This window comes from Xenopus laevis, chromosome 4L (assembly GCF_017654675.1).
Source record: "Xenopus laevis strain J_2021 chromosome 4L, Xenopus_laevis_v10.1, whole genome shotgun sequence".
NCBI lineage: Eukaryota > Metazoa > Chordata > Amphibia > Anura > Pipidae > Xenopus > Xenopus laevis.
Genome location: NC_054377.1, coordinates 117,282,732 through 117,303,848, shown reverse-complemented (window position 1 = coordinate 117,303,848; position 21,117 = coordinate 117,282,732).

Genomic DNA, 21,117 nt, shown 5'->3' with positions numbered 1-21,117 from the left:
TTCAAGCTATGTGACAGCTACACTAGTGATGTGTGAATTGGTCCCGTCTCCTTTTCTGAAAAATTTGCAAATTTCATGGCAAAAAATTAGCGAAACACATTAAAGTCAATGGGCATCAAAATAATTTTGACGTGCCCTGATTTCGACGCCCGTGACAATTTTTATATGCACGCCTTTGTCCAAATGTGTGAAATTTGCAAAACGGCAGAAAAAAAAAATTGTGAAATGCATTGAAGTCAATGGGTGTCCGAATAATTTTGCCACGTGACAATTTTATCTGCGCGACTGTTCTGGCGCATGACCCAAATTGTTTTTGACGTGTTGGATTTTTCGCCAGCGAATTTTCTCGACAGTTTAACAAATTTTTTCGCCGGGGTGAAATGCAGAAATTTGCCGCGAATTTGCGCCTTGCGAATTTATTCGCTAGACTGATATATTTACACATTTATAAATACAACAGTGTAGAGAAGGTATTTCCTATGCAGTCTACTAACATGAAGCAGCACTTGCTTTACCTCTATGCTGTCCAACTAGAGCTATCAATATATTAATATAAATACCCAGACACCTGCCTATCCAACATCTCATTCCCAAACCAAAGGTTCTCCCTTTGCTGCTGTAACAGCCTATGGGGTGCCGTTTGTCCCAAATACATTCTGTATACAAAACTGTCCCTAATACACAGAATGGATGTCTCTCATGTTATATAAGTATTTGTGGCCATACACAGATAAAAAAATATACAAAAGACTTATTTCTATTAAAGAATGAAAACAAAATCTGGTTAGTGCACAAAAGGATGTCATTATATCACAAACTCCATTCTGTACAGTTTAACAAGCAATCTGTCTCACAAATGTATAACCTCCATGTAACGGACTCACTTATGTGCAAAGTTACTTACAGAATGAATTATGTAAAAACAAAGTTGGACATAATATATAATAGTGTAAGTAACTAGTGCTTGTCAAGCTAGATTTGACTGACAAAATAGATATTTGTGACAGAAAGCAAGATTTTATAGTACAGGATTCATTCTTTCCAAAAAATGACAGTTTTGTTTCACAAAACAGATAAAATAACCATTCTATGAAGCAACACTGTCAGTCACATTCCTGAACCAATAAGAACAAAGCTTATTGCCATATAACAAACAAGATGAGAAGTGGCCAGCTCTGCTCCACATGGCTAAGGCAAAATATCTGACCTGCTATAGAGGCGCCTCTAATGTCCCCTGTGCTGCATAGTAATAAACATGAACAAACATTTCCTAAAAGAGCTGCTGTTAAACACTACAGGTTCATAAATGGAAGTTCTTACAAATGGCTGAGAAATATAATGCTGCACTTATGATTGTAGAGAAAAGAAAAGTATGCAAAACTTATATAAATATGATAATTTTAGGTGATATGGCTATTCTTATTGTAGTAATAATGTGCTTAGCTATAGTTCAACTACTACATAATAGCTAGGGTTGCCACCTTTTTAAAATTTCTTTGCCGGCTTGTGGGGGGCGGGGACGCAAAGGGGCGGTCAGTGATGTCAAAATGGGCGGGGCATGACGTCAAAGGGGACGGGGCCGCGTCACGGACACTAAAAGAACCACAAAGAAAAGGCAAGTTCAAGGGAATTGGGGGCAGGCTGAGGGCTCTTTTTAATGGTATTACAAATTTACCGGCAGCTACATTGCTGGTAAATTTGTAATACCGGCCCCGGCCTTGGCAGGGTGGCAACCCTAATAATAGCTTTAGTCAGAGACATGGGACTGATCATGTGCACACATGGGGCTCATTTATCAACACTGGCCAAATTTGCCCATGGGCAGTTACCTATAGCAACCAATCAGTGATTAGCTTTTTGAAGCCAGCTGCAAGTAGAACAATGAATGCAGCAATCTGATTGGTTGCCATGGGTTACTGCCCATGGGCAAATTTGCCCAGTGTTGATAAATGACCCCCACTGTGTTTAGTATGATGTGTAAGTTATATGAGCAGCCACTCCTGAGTACTGTGTGTAAACAAAAGGCTTCAGGACTTCAACTTCACCTCCTTTCGTGAATTCGGGTCTTTTCACCGCTTCGGGACTTCAGCTTCGTCTTTTCGGCACTTTCCGCATTCTGTAATATGCGAAATGGCCGCATGGCTCGGGCGCTCGTAAAGGGGACCCGGCTCTTTGAAAAATGCAGCACTTCTGGGCCCCCCTTCAGGCCCGGAACACTTGTCCCCCCTGCTGGCGGCCCTGGACATGCATGTGACATGGGCACAGTTGTGCTCTCTGCTCTAGTGTTGTGCCCCCCTCCACCCACTCTGATGTGGCATTATATTTCTCAGCCATTTGTAAGAACTTCCATTTATGAACCTGTAGTGTTTAACAGCAGCTCTTTTAGGAAATGTTTGTTCACGTTTATTACTATGCAGCACAGGGGACATTAGAGGCGCCTCTATAGCAGGTCAGATACTTTGCCTTAGCCATGTGGAGCAGAGCTGGTAACTTCTCATCTTGTTTGTTATATGGCAATAAGCTTTGTTCTTATTGGTTCAGGAATGTGACTGACAGTGTTGCTTCACAGAATGGTTATTTTATCTGTTTTGTGAAACAAAACTGTCATTTTGTGGAAAGAATGAATACTGTGCTATAAAATCTTGCTTTCTGTCACAGATATCTATTTTGTCAGTCAAATCTAGCTTGACAAGCACTAGTTACTTACACTATTATATATTATGTCCAAGTAACTTTGCACATAAGTGAGTCCATTACATGGAGGTTATACATTTGTGAGACAGATTAAATTGCTTGTTAAACTGTACAGAATGGAGTTTGTGATATAATGACATCCTTTTGTGCACTAACCAGATTTTGTTTTCAATCTTTAATAGAAATAAGTCTTTTGTATATTTTTTTTTATCTGTGTCTGGTCACAAATACTTATATAACATGAGAGACATTCATTCTGTGTATTAGGGACAGTTTTGTATACAGAATGTATTTGGGACAAATGGCACCCCATAACAGCCTCTACTCTTCTGGGAAGGCCTTCCACCAGCTGCTGGAACGTTATTGGCAGGTTTGTTTCCATTTAACCAGCAGTAGAAACCTTAAGATATGCTGCAGAGTTCTACAAATGATCTCAGTTGTCACTTGCCAGTCTTTTTGCTATTAGGGTTGCCACCTGGCCTGTATTTTATTGGCCTGGCCAGTAAAAATGATGGTTGATCCCAATGTTATTAATAGGAAAAAAAGCTAAATATATAGGAAGGCCGGTATTTTTTTCCAGAAAAGATGACTACCCTATCTGCTATATAGGCTTAAAGGGATACTGACACTAAAAATTTTATTTCAAAAATATTAATCTACATGAAAAGTTACCTATAGATCATGTTAGTAATTGTTACTTGAAGTGCCTAAGCCTGACTATTTTGCCAACCTGACTGTCCCTTCTTAATCTGTCAGTTAGAGTTTCTAATGTTACCGGACTACTGCTGGAACAAATATGGCAGCCCCCTCATAGGGAAAAAAGGGGGTAGGAATGGTAATTTAAAAGCATCAGGCAGATACGTTTATGGCAAAATTATATAATAGCATTCAAAGATAATGTTATGATGGATATTACAAAAAAGTAAATTTTCTGGTGTTGGTATCTCTTTAAATGGACACTGCAAGGGACTTCTAGAGACCTCCAGAGCTACTCCAAGTTTTGTTAGGGGATACATGAAGATTTATTGCTACAGTCTTTCCAAGACACTGGAAAAAAACTTGCCTCCAATGGCCTCCAAGCTATCTTCCCTATGTGCAGCTGTGTGAAAGCCATCCGTAAAATAAAAGTGTGCGTTTTAAAGGATTATGCTAATGGCACATGCTATTCTATCTCCGGGGGGTTCCTGGAGGCATATGTCATTGTCAAACCATCTCTGCAAAATACTTTTTTGTTACAGAATGTTAAACCCTTTTGAAATGAAAGATAACAAAAGTGGTATAAAGGTGACACCTTTATTGTCTAAGATAATCAAAGCTTTCAGAAAGTTTTAGTTCCTTTTTCAAGCTGATAACAATTAAGCTGTTGTGTTCTCTGATATATATATATATATAAATACACACAACATTCAGCCGACAGATCAAATGACCAGCAAAAAGGATAGCCATCTCTGTGTCAGGTGTTATATACAAGGGGACATGCAAGAGACAAATAGATAAGGTACAATGTAGATCAAACAACTGTTCTTGGCTCAAAGTCTGAGGAAGAGAAATACACACCACCTCATCACTATAACTAATATGGATTGGATAGGATTTATGGCTCATTACATAAGGACTGCCTGCACCAAGTCAGAAATACAAACGTGTGGAGACACTGGACTAATTAATCATATGAAATTCCTTTTATTTCACACTTCACTAAGTCCTCATTTATATTCAGCCACTGTGATCCACATTGTCATGTACCATATCTATTCATCCCTTGCACGTCCCCTTGTAAAGGACTTTATTGACACCTCACACATAGATGGACACTCCTTTTTGCTGGTCATTTGATCTGTGTACTATTTGGTCCAAATGCATTAAAGTCAATGGGGCAAATTTACTAAAGGGCGAAGTGATTAACGCTGGTGAAAATTCGCAGTCACCGGCGTAACTTTGCTAGTGAAGGAGATAGTCTCTAGTGGTACTTCGCTCCCTGACTGCAGCCGAATTTGGGGTCTGGCGAATGGACGTAACTACGCAAATTCATTAAGATGCGGATTTTACTGAACGTTACCTCTTGCGCCAGACTTGCCTTCGCCACCTCAGACCAGGCAAAGTGCAATAGTGTATATAGGAGTTCCTAAAATAATAGTCCCAAAAAACGCTGGCATCTTTTCCTTTTTTCAGGGTGATTGGCTGCAAAAGAGTGTACATTTTTGTTGGGGTAACCGGCTTCCCCCCTACATTTCCTAACATATGGCACATAAACTATACACTGGGCTCATGTGTAGGGCAAAATAACAACTCTATTTTATTTTATTAAGGTTTTCCTTGTGTAGTTTAATGTATTTGCTGCAACATATACGTCCATTCAACTTTAACTTCCCACCGCATGCAAACTAGTCATCGCTAGCGCAACTTTGCTTTGCTTGGTGCAGTAACGCTAGTCCAACTTCGCTGAATCTACACCTGGCGAAGTTTTTTGCTGTGAGCGAAGCCGTCACTGGCAAATTTTGAAAAGTTAGTGAATTTGCCCCTGTGGGTGTCCGGATAATTTTGATGCGTGCCATTTTTATTTGGCCAATTTTTGACATGCACCAATTTTTTTTTTTGACGCAGCGGATTTTTCATCAGCAAATTGTTGCCACCGTTTTGTGAATTAATTTGCTTGCGGAGAAACGCAAAAATTTGCCGCGGTATCACCTTTATGCCACTTTTGTTATTTTTTATTTCAGAAGAGTTACCTTGTAATATTCTGCTTTTAGGAAGACCGTACAATATGAATATGCCTTGCCTGCTGTTTCTTTGGGGGTGTTTCAAGGTTGTTAATATAGAAAAAATATAAATTTCGGATAAAATTATTTTACATGTTAATTCAGGATAGAAACTGGCAATATGTATTCAAGTAAAAATATGTCAATCTCAGACATGTAGAGGAAAGAGCGAGGAGTGATGACTTAAGGCAATCACTGAAGCATAATGTAATGACTTCTGACCTAAAGTGGAGGGATTGTGGTAACCCAACCCTTGACAATCGTTGCAAGCATTTTCTCACTGTGAACATGTAATTGCTTGGTTTCATAGTTACAAAATATCATCTCAATTCATTTGTGGCATGTAATAAAAAAGCTTTTGCTTTGCTTCATATTTAATCTAGCATAACGCAATCTTACCCTATATCTAGTGATGGACGAATTTGTCTCATTTTGATTTGCCAAAAGATTCTCAAATTTCGCGAAACGGCAAAAAATTAGCGAAATGAAGCCAGTGTTAAAGTCAATGGGCGTCTGAATAATGTTGACGCGCTACAGTTTTAATGCGAGCGACTCCAACGCGCATCCAAAAATGTAATTTACACTGGTGAATAGTGATGGGCAAATTTGCGTCTCGTTTTTTAACGCCGGCGCCCGTTTTTGACGCCGGCGCCCGTTTTTGACGCCGGCGCCCGTTTTTGACGCCGGCGCCCATTTTTTTTGCCGCGAATTTTCGCGGGCGTTTCGCGACTTTATTCGCTGGCGGCGAATCACGCAAATTCGCCGCAAATTCGCGCCTGGCGAATAAATTCGCCCATCACTACTGGTGAACTTTCACGCCACATTCATGAATTTATTTACCAGCGGTGAAATGTGGAAATTTATATCCTCTTTACTAATTCTGACTCACAAGTGTCTTCCATGTTCACTTTAGTTTGCATATTGCTATTACCTAATCGTACAACATAGTTCAGATTTTTAAAGGATAAGTGAATACGAAGAGCATGACTGGAGAGTTATCAAATGCTGCTAAATTGTTATGATGGTATATACTGTATATCAGCTACTGGCGAAATATTCGATATCTTTAAGCACCTGTTAATAAATTTCATACTATTTGCACAGTCATATTAGTTCAGTAGCTTTGAAGGTTGCACCATAAAATTGTTCTATAAGGAAGGCGCAGGTTAATGGGAACCGCATTGCTCAGCCACAGGTTATTTAAAGGTTGAGTCATTTTGCTTGACACACCTTTGCTAAAGAATAAAGTATAGGTATCCTTACAACTTCTTTCTCATTATTGTGCCTTCAGGCTAAACATACAAAAACAGTCTAATTTGCTAATCCTTTGTCATTCATACCTTCAAGATGTCTCTTGCTTTTTAAAATGTATGGATACATGTCACCAGTATTTTCCCAACACACCCTGACAAGGCATATCTGCAAAGAATTCCTCCCCAGACACACTGAAACCAAACATCTTACGCCTGTCATTAGAATTAAGGAAATAATAGTTGACTCACTGCATCTACTTTTTGTATGCACTTACTCTTTTTTCCTTGGGTGTCCTATAATGTTTAAATGGGTTGTTCACCTTCAAAATAACTTTTAGGGGCAGATTTATTAAGGATTGAAGTGAAAATTCGAATGAAATAAATTTGAATTTTGAGCTATTTTTTGTGTACTTCGACTAGGGAATAATCCAAATTCTATTTGAATTTGAAATTATTTTCTGAAAATTCATAATTTATCATGTCCTGTCTGTTTAAAAATTCAACTTTGATCATTCACTTCTAAAACTTGCCGAATTGCTGTTTTTGCCTATGGGGGACTTCCTAGAATCCATTTGGAGTCAATTAGTGAACTTTGAAAAAACTTCAAATCGAATTAGATTGGATATGATGTTACTTCGATTTGTACAATTCGAATTCGAACAAAAGCGGTTTATTCACCCTAAAATAACATTTTTCAATACATTTCGGTTGGTCTTTTTTTAATCGAATTTCAAAAAAAATGTATTCGAAATTTCAACCCTTGATAAATCTGCCGCTTAGTGTGATGTAGAGAGTGATATTCTGAGACAATTTGCAATTGGTTTAATTTTTTTTTATTATTTATGGTTGTTGAGTTATTTGTTTTTTTGTTCAGCAGCTCTCCAGTTTGCAATTTCAGCAAATGATTTGTAAGTTGAGCAATAAAAAGTATCAATAACAGTAAATCTGTGGCCTTACAGAGCATTTGTTTTTAGATGGGGGCCAGTGACCCCCATTGGAAAGTGTCAAAAGAAAAAGCAAATAATTCAATAACTATAAAAATAAAAAAATTAAAATTAAAAAATGGCTTAGAATTAGCCATTCTATAACATACTAAAAGATAACTTAAAGCGATACTGTGATGGGAAAACATTTTTTTTCAAAATGAATCAGTTAATAGTGCTGCTCCAGCAGAATTCTGCACTGAAATGAATTTCTTAAAAGAGCAAACACATTTTTTTATATTCAATTTTGAAATCTGACATGGGGCTAGACATATTGTCAATTTCCCAGCTGCCCCAAGTCATGTGACTTGTGCTCTGATAAACTTCAGTCACTCCCTTCCCCTCCAGCAGCCTAACAGAACAATGGGAAGGTAACCAGATAGCAGCTTCCTAACAGCTGCCTTGTAGATCCAAGAACACCACTCAATAGTACCCACTGAGACACATTCAGTTACATTGAGTAGAAGATACAACAGCCTGCCAGAAAGCAGTGCTGGCTCTTTCTAAAAGCACATAGGTAAAAATGACCTAAGATGGCGCCTACACACCAGTATTACAACAAAAAAATCACTTGCTGGTTCAGGAATGACATTTTATATTGTAGAGTGAATTATTTCCAGTATAATTTAGAAATAAAAATTACATCTTAAAAATCATGACAGAATCATGACGGAATCCCTATGGGGATCAGTGCTGGAACTCGACTGTCCTTGTGATTGTCATTGACCCCTTTAAACTCCAGCATACTCTACACTGTGCATGGGAAAGTGTTATACTTAGGGGCCCATTCACTAAGTTCGAGTGAAGGAATAGAGGAAAAATAGTTCAAATTTCGAATGTTTTTTTTGGCTACGATTATTCCTTCGATCGTTCGGTCGAACACAATTGGGCAAAATCCTTCGACTTCGATATTCGAAGTCGAAGGATTTTAATTCAGCAGTCGACCCTTGATACATCTGCCCCTTGATACCGTGTATGCACAGTACAATTCTAGGCCTGAGTTAGGGGCATCTGAGAAACGTGTGTAAGAATGTGGTGCTGCGCTACTTTCTCCCCAGGCTGGTGCAAGCAATGTAATGCAATGGAAAACACAGATATGCACCTCCAATCATGTATCACTGTCATGGGAAGTCTCAGAATTTACAGTGTGCTTTGCTGTGTTATTTACAGTTAGTTGACAATTTGATCTTCACTGGAGACTAAGCACTCTGAATCGATGGAGCATGGCCGCTAGCTGCCATTTCATCTCTGGCGCTGAGAACAAAAAGTTATTTATGGTTTGTGGACTTGTATAAGGCTTCAGGTATAGTATTTCCACTTTAGCTGTTTCTGGTCATTTAAGACGTAAAACCAGTTCATCAGTGACACAAATATGCTATTTTGTAAAAAATACTTTTTTAAAAACGTCATCACATCTTGCGCAATTACGTCAGAATTTTTTTCTCGGCAAATTTCACCAGCAAATATTTGCCAATGCGAAAGATTCTTAGTGAATTTTCTCCGCTTACGTCAATTAAAATATGGCAGGTACATAAAGTTCATATGGATCTATTTACATGTGATGTTGGCGAAATTGCTAGAAGTGGCCACTTAGTATTAAAAATGTCCAAGGAAGCAAAATAAAGACAATGAGAATCTCTACTGTCCCAGACATGAGCCCACATGTGGCATGAGCTTGAAATGGTAAAAAAAAGTGTTAATAACATATATTTAACAGTTACAACTAGCGATGGGCGAATTTGGGGCGTTTCGTCGAAAAATTCGGGAAATGGCGCAGGCTTCTCATTTTTGACGCCGGCGTCCGTTTTTTTGGACGCCGGAGAAATTTCGCGGCGGTTTCGGTAATTTATTCACCTGCGACGAATCGCAGGAATTTGCCGCAAATTTGTGCCTGGCAAATAAATTCGCCAATCACTAGTTACAACTTTTAAATGTAATCTGACATTAAAATATGAAAAAACTTCAGACTTTTCTGGAGTACAGGATATGATGTCACTGGGGGTCATTTATAAAGTTCACTCAGCGCATATTTTTCGCAGATGGTTGTATTGCGCATGTTTTTTCCTGAGCATAAATATATTGCACTGCTCTGCCCGTCTTTACGGTTTTTGCGAATTCGCATTGTGAATAAATTTTCGCAAATGGTGCGCAAATGAGACGGGAGTTTGCCAAGCGCACCCAATGTGCGAGGTTGTTGTGCACAAAAATAGTGTTGACAGCAACATAAATTTGCAGTTTGCGAAACTCTTTTGCGAATACTTTATCCGCCACTAAAGTTGTGGTGTAATTGAGTCGCAGACTGTGCACATAAATATCCGCAATTTGCGAATTGTGAAATATTTAAAAAGCTCCTATAGACATTTGCATTGTGGAAAAAAATTTGCAATTCTGTTTGCACCGTCTTATTCAGCTTTATAAATATAACCATGCGCAGGGCAAATATATTCACTTTGCGAACCAATCTGCCCTGCGCGAACTTTATAAATGACCCCCACTGACATTATAATATTGAGGATGTAGCTTCACCGTGTCATTTGCCAGGCAGAACTTGGCGAAATAGACTTTGGTAACGTGTTAAAAAGTTCACACTTTGATAAATTTGCAGATATGAAAATTTCACCTGGCGAACAGCGCAAAACTTAACTAGCACTGAGCTTCTTTGCAAGAGAATTGTCTTCTTCGCCTTTTAGTAAATTGCAGATGTCCCTGCGAATTGTCATCTTAGCGAATATTTTGCCTAGAAAAAACCATACTTTGCCCTTTAGTAAATTTGTCCCTATGTCTCACAAAATCAGTTAAACATGTCAACATGTTAAATGTGATCAAATTGAAAAATAAAACAGGCAACAGGGTCATGGAAAAACCTGATTTTCTAGGGATGTTTACGGTCTACAGTTTACATTCCAAAATATGTTAAATGTTACATTTTGCTATGGGAGTGTAGGCGGCAGAGCATTAATGGTTTTGTTAGCATTTTCATGATAAATAGACATCAGACCCCCTAGTTACTTATTATTCTATTTTTTTTTATCTTTATTTATATAGCACCAACATATTCCTCAGGAGTTTACATAAATTGTTCATCATCCCAAAAACATAACAACATGGCACCAGGCCCCCTTTCCCCCCCACAAATAATTCTTCATGGGGCTCGGCGCACACAGCAAACTACTCAGCCACCCACCCACTCACTTACATGTATGCCCACTGCAGATAGTTGACACACATTTTCAGGGACTAGAGAATAGCTAGAAAGAAATCAGACCCCAGTCCAGGCCACCCTGTCCCCCAAGACCCCTGAGTCTGCTCCCTCTATAGTTACACCCACAGGTCTCAGACTTGTGAAGTTTACAATCTAAGGTTCTTACCATAAACATGCTAGGATGAGTTTTCTCAGGATTTAGAGTAGGAGGAAACCAAATTCTTTGCACCTCTGTCATGCCCAAAATGTATGGGCAGATTTATCAAAGGTCGATTTTCGAATTGATGTGATTTTTTTTTTTTACTCTAATAAATCGAATATACTCAAAACACGCATGGGCGGTTAAGAAAAAATGTGAATGTCTAATATTCGATCGTATAGTCCTTAGATCTTACAAATCGAGTTTTCCTCCGGAAAAAAACTTGAAAGTCAGGAAGTCAATTAACATTTTCAAATGGTTCAACAGACTTCTGCCATTGACTTGTAAATTAACTTGCCAGGTTTTAGGTGGCAAATATTCTAAAAACTGTTTCCATGGTCAAGGTGTGATAAATCTCCCATTGGAATTTACATTCAAAATGGGGGATTAAAATTCTAATGTGCGAATGTTGATACCAAAAAACAGTTTAAAAAATTGAATTTACTATTCTACCCTTAATAAATCTGCCCCTTAAAGTTGCTATTTTCTGGTTGTGTGGGTGGGAGGTTAAATTTGTTCTAGTGCAGTGGCAACTTACCTAGTAAGGAAGAATATGACCAATCAGGGGTAGAAATACTATACCCAACCTGGAAGCTGTTTTGGTAATATTTGCCATTGGGGACAAGGCAAAGAAGTGTGTTTTCCCAGGGCTGAAAAGGTGCAAAACAGATCCATTATGTAACATAGGGAGTACCTCTCTAAGTTGGAATTCCCCCATAAAATAAGTTGTCACCATTCCCAGCTTGGATCATAGTATGGCTACAGCATCTGGCATGTACAAAGTGGCAGTTAGTAAAGTTTCGTTCTACAAAAGTGTTCTAGCATAAAGTAAGTATGGAAGAAAATGACATCACCTTTTGAATAAAGCAAGTTGAAAGCTAAGTATACAAGCACTATTCAGATCCTTTTCTTATTCATTGTTGCCAAGTTCCTAAAATAGTTACCACTAAGGTATGTTTTGTATAGAATAAGAAGAATAAAGCTCACGTTAGGCGAAGTTGTGTAACATACTGTCTGTGAGTGACTGTATGTATGCCTTGAAACCTTGTGTACTGAGCCATGAAACAAGACCTAAAGCTTAACAAAGAAGTGGGCTAGTAATTCTGCATATAATGTTTTAGGCTTCTGTACTAGTCCAGGGCTGGTGGACAGATGAAGATCTGTGCCTCTGAAAATGCCCCCAGTAGCTCCCCAAATTCTTTCATGAAGATTCACTGCACATGCTCTGAGTTGTTATCAATTACCTAAGCTTATAGACAGATACAAAATATACTGTGTATATAGAATATAAAATAACAACAGAAGACCGATAAATAATTAATTTAGATGCTCATTACATGGCATCTCCAAAACCAGTGAAGTTTGCATCAGAATGGCATCATCAACCCTGCAGCATCAGCTTCTATGACAGGCAAGCCTTATTTTGTACTTGATTTGTGACGATCCTTAAATGCATTCTGTCATGGGAAAAAAAGGTTTGTTCAAAACGCATCAGTTAATAGTGCTGCTCCAGCAGAATTTTGCACTGAAATCCATTTCTCAAAAGAGCAAACTGATTTTTTATATTTCATTTTGAAATCTGACATGGGGCTAGACATATTGTCAATTTCCCAGCTGCCCCAGTCATGTGACTTGTGCTCTGATAAACTTCAGTCACTCTTTACTGCTGTACTGCAAGTTGGAGTGATATCACCTCTCTCCCTCCCCGCAGCAGCTTAACAGCAGAACAATGAGAAGGTAACCAGATAACAGCTCCCTAATACAAGATAACAGCTCCCTGGTAAATCTAAGAACAGCACTAAATAGTAAAATCCAGGACCCACTGCAACTCCTTCAGTTTACATTGAGTAGGAGAAACAACAGCCTGCCAGAAAGCAGTTCCATAATGCAGTAACGGCTCTGTCTGAAAAAAAACATGGCCAGGCAAAATGACCTGAGATGGCTGCCTACACACCAATATTACAATAAAAAAATACACTTGCTGGTTCAGGAATTAAATTTTATATGGTAGAGTGAATACTTTGCAGTGTAAACGGTGTAATTTAGAAATAAAAACTACATCAGAAAAATCATGACAGAATCATAATGCATAATGAGCATGTGCTGTGTCACTGACACTCCAAACAGGAACCAAGATGGTGAGCTCCTGTGACAATTTTGAAGGTCTGGATCATTACTGCTATAGATTAGCTAATTCTTTAGGCTGATGTAGTAAATTCATTTAATAAAATACAGCATATCTAGGCATATTCATTGAAATAAGAACGAAAGGAAGAATCCCTGGACTGCATTAAGTTGTTAGGCAGTCCCCAGTTATTCCAGTCACTCACCTTCTACCCCAGGCCAATGCTCCTCCTTTCTTCAAAAACTGCACCATTCTGGGGTACTTTTTCTGTGTTCCTGCACCTAAGTAAAGTAGTACTGTTCCATGCCTGTGTTCAACCAGGGTGTCAAGAAAGAGGATCACTGACGCAGGGTGTGAAAATAGAATCACAGTGGGGTTTCCACTGGGTACTTTGAGTTTCCTCCCTTACCCCAGAAATATAGATGAAGGATAAGTGGTTCTGAATTAAACTGACCTTACAATGTTTGTATGTGTATATGGCGTCTAATAAGATCTAATGCGGCTGATATTAAAGTGCTGTGTAATATGTTGGAGCTAGAATGGAGCATAATGCATTTCCATGATTTTACACCAATTTTTTTGTTCCCCAGAAAAATAAATAATGGGGGTTCTAATGTATACACATAAAGATAATAAAACAATAAGAAGTGGCCAAAAAATGGGGTATCATTTCTATTTAGTGTAAAAATGCTTAGCAAAGTATGTTTGCGTGGCTTTTGGAAATGCAGGTTCCATCTCTTTTCTTAAACTGCACATCCATGAAATGTTAACAAAGCCATTGATGTTGTGTTGTCTACACTACAATAGCAAAACACAATGTTTAACCTTTGTAGGAAAGACCGTAATCATCCTTAGAGGATCAAGTTTTTCCATTACAGTGTTTAACTGATTTACTGAGACGCAGTAAGATATAGCCTATTTGTGTCACTGATGAACTGGTTTTATGTTGTGAATGACTGGGAACAGTGGAAATACTATTCCTGGTTCACAAGCCATGAATGACATTGAGGGGGTTATTTACTAAACTCTGGTCAGGTTTTTTTGGGCAAAAGTCAAATTATTATTTTTTTTTTAAAAAAACACAATTAGTTTGAGATTTATTAAAGCCAAAATCGGAAAATCCGCCATCCCAAAGCTGCTGAGGTTGTGTAAAAGTCAATGGCTGAGGTCCCTATCCTATTTTGAAGTTTCTGTGGTCAGCACTGGAATTAGCCCAAAAATCTGACCTTTTCTGTTTTTTCTGGCAAAAATCTGAAAATTTCAGGCTTTTTGGGGATTCTGGAAAAACACAGAAAAAATCGTATGATTCAGGTTTTCGCTCAATTTTATCGGGTTTTACCTGAACAGATTAAATCAAGCTTTTTTTTAATAATAAATAAGGTCAAATTGTGGATTCTAGTTTGGTCTGACTTTTTTTTATTTAAATAACCAGAAACATTTGGATTTTAGTAAATAACCCTTTTCATGGGATTGCACCTTATTAAGAACTGGGAAGAATTTCTTTAACCAATGGAGCCCAAACACATATATGGGGTTTGACTGGTTAAACCCTTTAAATTGTTTTAATTTATTCACAATACATTATTAGTGAAGGTAATTATTGAACTTGCTTTTATTCTTTGGCTGGAATATTTCTCATACAGGTATTACTTGGGTAGAACTTTGTTAAATTGCTGTAACCCTATGAACTACAGCGGACTTCAGGGATCCTAAGCAACTAGCAATTTGGAAAAAGACAATGTCGACATGGCTCGCTTGATGATCACAATGGAAATAGCTGTGCCAGCTAGACAGTGAACGCAAGCATTGCTTACACATTCTAAAGAAGAACCATCACCACATTTGAACTTTTTATTTTTTAAATATTTCAGTTCAGGTTTTTTATTTTTAATACTATAATTTTTATTTGTTTTTTAAACTTACATTTCTCATAGCAGAAAAATATCTTTCACAGTATCTATGAAAAAGAAATTGGAAAATAAACAAAAAAAGAAAAGATAAATATAACAAATGTCATAGAGTAGCGCCTTCTTAAAGAAAGATGGAAACACAACTTCTAATATCAATGGGGGTCATTTTTCAACACTGGGCAAATTTGCCTGTGGGCAGTAATGCATGGCATCAAAATGTTGCATTCATTGTGCTACCTGCAGCTGGCTGAAAGAAGCCACTCACTGATTGGTTGCTATACAGTAGGTTACTGCCCATGGGCAAATTTGCCCCACTGTATTTTAAAGTAATCTTTCCAAAGCTGATTCTTGCTGGGAGTTGTAGGAGGGACTAACACTTTGTAAAATGTATAATGAAGTAATAGAATTCTTAATTAACCAGATGAAAATTGAGCATAGGACTGGCCAGATATGGGATGACTGACGTAGTTGGCCAGCTTAAATATATTGCAATATATGGACAAACAATCCCTGTGTTGTTTAAAGGGTAAGGCATTTTTTAGTAGCAGTATGCACAAAATGTCTCTGTCTTAAATATATTGATAATGGGTTGAGTGCAGAGGACTCTTGCATTTGTCTATGTATATATATATATATATATATATATATATATATATATATATATATATATATATATATATATATATATATATATATATATATGTGTGTGTGTGTATATATATATATGTGTGTATATATATATATATGTATATATGTATATATATATATATATATATATATATATATATATATATACATATATATATAATCGATCCAGAGATCAAGGATGATGTGTTCTGATACATATATAAAATATGTATATATATATATGATTTATGAAGTGACGTGTGCGGACTTACACGGAGGCTATATATATATATATATATATATATATATATATATAAATAACAAAAAATATTGCACTCAACAGGCTCAGTTATTGTAAATGATTTTAATAGACAAGCAAAAAAATCTATTAAAATCACTCAATCTAACTGAGCCTGTTGAGTGCGGAATTTTTCCTGCACCAAGGCATGTTCCGTTTTTGTTTGGTGAGTGCTCCTCCATGTTCCATATATATATATATAGTTGAGCTACATTTTCCTGTGCCAGAGCCTTTAGAGCTTCCTAAAACACGAGACAAAGCACATTATATGGTCTGGCCACAATTCCACCTGCACTCACTAACAAATCACAAACCCTTTAGAAGTTTGATAACCACTAGTTAGTAAGAAAATAGTGAGATCACACCTATTGACATACATCACATGTATAATTATTTGTTGAATAATTACAATGAGTGCATAATTATAAAAAAAACACCTTACAGTAAGCTGCAACGCCATGATACATTATAAAATACATTATAATTTATTTCACAAATGTACTTTTAGCCAATTGACCAACAGGGTCACTCCCAAAATGGCCAGCATAACAAATGGCAGCTGATTTAGTCCTCGTCTGACTTCATTGTATTATTTACCCTTAAACACTGCTCAGCGTAGAAGTGATGGTCTGGCATCTGTGAGAACAGCTAAATACAGAACAAGTGAGCAACATTATGTATTTACATGTGTGTGATAGAGATGGACTTTGAGGAAATAAGCACCAACGGAAGTGTTTCAGGTACACACCTTTAATGGGACACACACAGACATATACACCAAATGGTAACATCTGTTAGAAATGGTTCCAGCACATCTTTCTTCTCCTTCATTGCAGTCTTTTGCAGTGATCTTTTAAGCCATCTAGGAGCAAACTCTACAGCTTACAATATCATTATAGGCAGAGATTTCTCAAAATGTGATTTATATCTTCTTGTAGCTGAACTGGTTTTCCTACAAAAAGCCAATGAAACCTGTTTTTGCCAGCTAAATATATGTATAATATATTTATACTCCAGTTGCTAAAACAGATTTTATCGGCTCCTCTAACACACTCCCCCATATGTAATAAAAGGCACTAAGTTTGCCTGGGAGCAGTAACCCATAATAACCAATAAGATGTTTGCTTCTAAACAGGTAAACAGTAAAAGCTACCTGCTGATTGGTTGCTATGTGTAACTGCTCCTGGGCAAACATAGTGCCTTTAATACATAACCCCCTAATAATCTTTGTATTGAGGATCAGTTCCAGGATACTGTAATTCACATTTGTGGAAAAGAAATGTATAAATCACCAGTTTTTAGGTTTACTTATGTAGGTATTTATTTGTAGAAAAACTTTAGAACTTGGTTTTTCCTATGTTGGCATTTTTTCTTATCAGAAAATAATTTTTAAAAACATTCGATTAAAATGGAGTTTATGGCAGATGGTCTTCCCCTAATCCAGAGCTTTCTGGATAAGATAACCAGTTTCCAGATAACCTTTAAATTAACTAACTTTTAGTATGATGTAGAGAGTGATATTCTAAGACAATCTGCAATTAATTTTCATTTTTTTTTAATATTTGTGGTTTTGAGTTATTTAGCTTTTTATTCGGCAGCTCTCCAGTTTGCAATCTGGTTGCTAAGGTCCAAATTCTCCTAGCAACCCTAAGAGACTAGAATGTGAATAGGAGAGGGCCAAGTTCGAAAGATGAGTAATAAAAAGTAGCAATGACAATACATTTGTAACCTTACGGAGCACTTGTTTTTAGATGGGGTCAGTGACCCCCATTTGAAAGTTGGAAAGAATCAGAAGAAGAAGGCAAACAATTCAAAAACTATAAAAAAGAAAAAGTGAAGTCCAATTGAAAAGTTGCTTAGAATGAATCATTCTATAACATACTGAAAGTTACCTTAAAGGAGAACTAAACCCCCATGGTGATAAGTCCCCACTGGCCCCCCTCCCTGCCTCTCCCTGCACAGTCTTACCCCTGAATTCTGTCCCCTCTAGAAATAGTGACCGCACATGCAGAGTTAGTGCAGCAGAGCTCATGGGCACCATCTTCATCTCTTCAGTAATCTTCGTGTCTTCTTCCTCCCCGTAGGCAAGTTAAGTCTCTTTCGGCACATGCGCAATTGTCGTGATCCAGAATATTGCTCCAACTGCGAATGCGCCAATACGCCGCTCACTTCGCGATGATTACCGACTTATCATCATGGGGGAGGGTTTAGTTCTTCTTTAAACGGGAACCACCCCTTTAACCCACTATTAGTTCATTTGTAAAATTATTTGCAATGATAATTTTGCAGCAGTTATTCTCCTTCTCCTTCTGGTCGCTAAATGCGCCTTATATATTTAAACATTAAGGGGTCTATTAATCATGCTGTGTAAAAAAAGTGAAGTGAAACACTACTCCTAATGCTTCATTTCACTTTTTATAACAGTATGATAAATAGACTCCTAAATGTGCATTGTTAAAAAAAAATTATTGCTGCATAAAAATGGAACATGGGAGGGTTGATTTAAAGGGATACTGTCATGGGAAAACAGTTAGGCTAAGGCCACACTAGGCGATAGCGCCGCGATTTGACTCGCGGCGACTTTTCGCCGCGACTTTTAAGCCGCAATCGCTGGGGAAACTTTTGCGCTGGCGTCTATGGGGAATCGCCAGCGTAAAAACACACGCGGCGATCTTTTTTCTATTGTCGCTCGAAATCGCCTAGCGAGGCAATTTCGAGCGACAGTAGAGAAAAGATCGCCGCGTGTGTTTTTACGCTGGCGATTTTTCGCGATTCCCCATAGACGCCAGCGCAAAAGTTTCCCCAGCGATTGCGGCTTAAAAGTCGCGGCGAAAAGTCGCCGCGAGTCAAATCGCGGTGCTATCGCCTAGTGTGGCCTTAGCCTTAATAGTGCTGCTCCAGCAGAATTCTGCATTGAAATCCATTTTTCAAAAGAGCAAACAGATTTTGTTATATTCAATTTTGAAATCTGACATGGGGCTAGACATTTTGTCAGTTTCCCAGCTGCCTCCAGTCATGTGACTTGTGCTCTGATAAACTTCAATCACTCTTTACTGCTGTACTGCAAGTTGGAGTGATATCACGCCCTCCCTTTCCACCCCAGCATCCTAACAAAAGAACAATGGGAAGGTAATCAGATAGCAGCTCCCTAACACAAGATAACAGCTGCCTGGTAGATCTAAGAACAGCACTTAATAGTAAAAGCCAAGTCCCACTGAGACTGGTTCAGTTACATTAGGTAGGAGAAATACCAGCCTGCCAGAAAGTAATTCCATCCTAAAGTGCACAAGTCACATGACTGGGGCAGCTGGGAAACTGACAAAATGTCTAGCCCCATGTCAGATTTCAAAATTGAATATAAAAGAATCTGTTTGCTCTTTTGAGAAATGGATTTCAGTGCAGAATTCTACTGGAGCAGCTCTATTAACTGTTGTGTTTTGGAAAAAACATGTTTTTCCATGACAGTATCCCTTTAAGAATGCTTGAGGCTTCATTCAAATACCTTGGTAGGAAGTTGAGGTATTCGGATGAAGGAACCATCAAGAGTTTAGGAACTCTTCATTGGTTTAAGTAGCTGAACACTCGAGCCTAAAAGCACAAGCTTTCTTAAATTAACCTCTTAGTAACCAACTGCAAATTTTTAAAAAAATAATAGAGTTACATTGGAGCCCATGTACAATATGCAAAAGAAAAATTTAGCAGATGATGCGGTATGACAGCTCCCATTTACATAATTTACACAATAAAATACCAGTGTGTATCTGAGAACCATGGCAGAAAATTGTCTATTCTAACTCAGTAAGAACAGCAAAATAAATGTAGGGTCAGTTATTTTCAGTGGGTGAATGACAAGTTTGATTTGGAGCAAGAGGTTAATTTGTGTTTTTGTTCATGCTGCCTGTGAGGATCCTGTATTGCCCCGGGCCTCTTCTTAAATGATTCTGTTTAGGAATAGGATGTGTGGTTATTGCTAGCAGAATTAGCCTGGGAGGTATGCAAGATGGAATACATCAAATACTCTGCATTGTTCGTACATGTCTGTGCCAGGAGTCAGAGTGGGAGTAAAAGGCAGTTTTATTATAATCCTTAGAAATTATAAATGATGGAAGTGATAAAATAAATGTAAGTAGTATTGAGTAAAGAGAGAATAGGAGGAGTATTGCTGACCAGGCCACACAAACACCATGAACATTACAAATATGTAGCAATGTACAAAGTCTGTTGTTGCTCACCACATCTGATGCCTTCAACATACTTTCCATTTACTTTACCAGCAGCCACTGCACGAGTCTGTACTATGTTATTTGAAAAGTAACAGCCCTTTTTAGAATTTGGGAGCAAAATTATGCAGACGGAACCACATTTACGTAACAGTTGCCCTTATTCATGCTTATCTCTCGATCTCTCTGGCTGCTGTTCTATAACCCTATCATGGGAAAGCCGTTTTACTATCATCACAGGAATCACCCCAAACATATCTGTCATATATAAATATTGTGTTCATATATTTACCAGATGCAGGCTATGCTTTTGTTTAAGAGCAATTGTAACTTCATTTATTATTAGGATTTTTGGTTTTATTTGGGAATATTAAGAGCTAAATGTATATATCTATTTAAGGTTTTATTGGCTCAGATTCACAATATTTTATGGTATATTAGCAAAGTAACTGATAATGAGTCAATATACTTCTCATTAAAGGGATACTGTCATGGGAAAAAAATGTTTTAATAGTGCTGCTCCAGCAGAATTCTGCACTGAAATCCATTTCTCAAAGAGCAAACAGATTATTTTATATTCAATTTTGAAATCTGACATGGGGCTAGACATATTGTCAATTCCCCAGCTGCCCAAGTCATGTGACTTGTGCTCTGATAAACTTCAATCACTATTTACTGCTGTACTGCAAATTAGCGTGATATCACCCCTCCCTTTTTCCCCCCAGCAGCCAAACAAAAGAACAATGGAAAGGTAACCAGATAACAGCTCCCTAACACAAGATAACAGCTGCCTGGTAGATCTAAGAATAACACTCAATAGTAAAAACCTATGTCCCATTGAGACACA